The 359-nt window shown below is 41.8% G+C and overlaps 1 protein-coding gene across 1 annotated transcript in view; it reads right to left on the bottom strand.

Annotated features, from left to right (window-relative positions):
- LOC119592950 (muscle calcium channel subunit alpha-1-like) overlaps positions 1–359 on the bottom strand; it is a gene marked incomplete at its 5' end in the record, with an annotated part of 130,968 nt that overhangs the window by 115,865 nt on the left and 14,744 nt on the right.

Genomic DNA, 359 nt, shown 5'->3' with positions numbered 1-359 from the left:
AATCTACAGCGTAATGAATACAGAAATTACAAATCAACCTGAATCTTCAAGCATATAAATGTTCTCATTAAAATCCAAGTATCTGTCACATCTCAAGTAACCCCATCCATACGCCTTATAAAAGTTCCGACGCACATGAAATATCTTCAAAGCAGATCCGCCCCTGACTCCAAATCCCTCTCCTCTACCTCCAAAATACAATTCCACATATCCATAGCGGTAACAACCCCCTACCTCCATTTCCCCCTATGATGAGACGCTATGATCCAGAAATATGATTCCTGTAACATTAAAAGATCTTTGAGCCGCTTCCCTCTGCTCTTAGATAGAAATTTTCGGGGCGGGACGAGTTCAAGGCG

This window comes from Penaeus monodon, chromosome 31, assembly GCF_015228065.2.
Source record: "Penaeus monodon isolate SGIC_2016 chromosome 31, NSTDA_Pmon_1, whole genome shotgun sequence".
NCBI lineage: Eukaryota > Metazoa > Arthropoda > Malacostraca > Decapoda > Penaeidae > Penaeus > Penaeus monodon.
The sequence above is the reverse complement of the archived record's forward strand: the minus strand, read 5'-3'. Positions and strand labels throughout refer to the sequence as shown.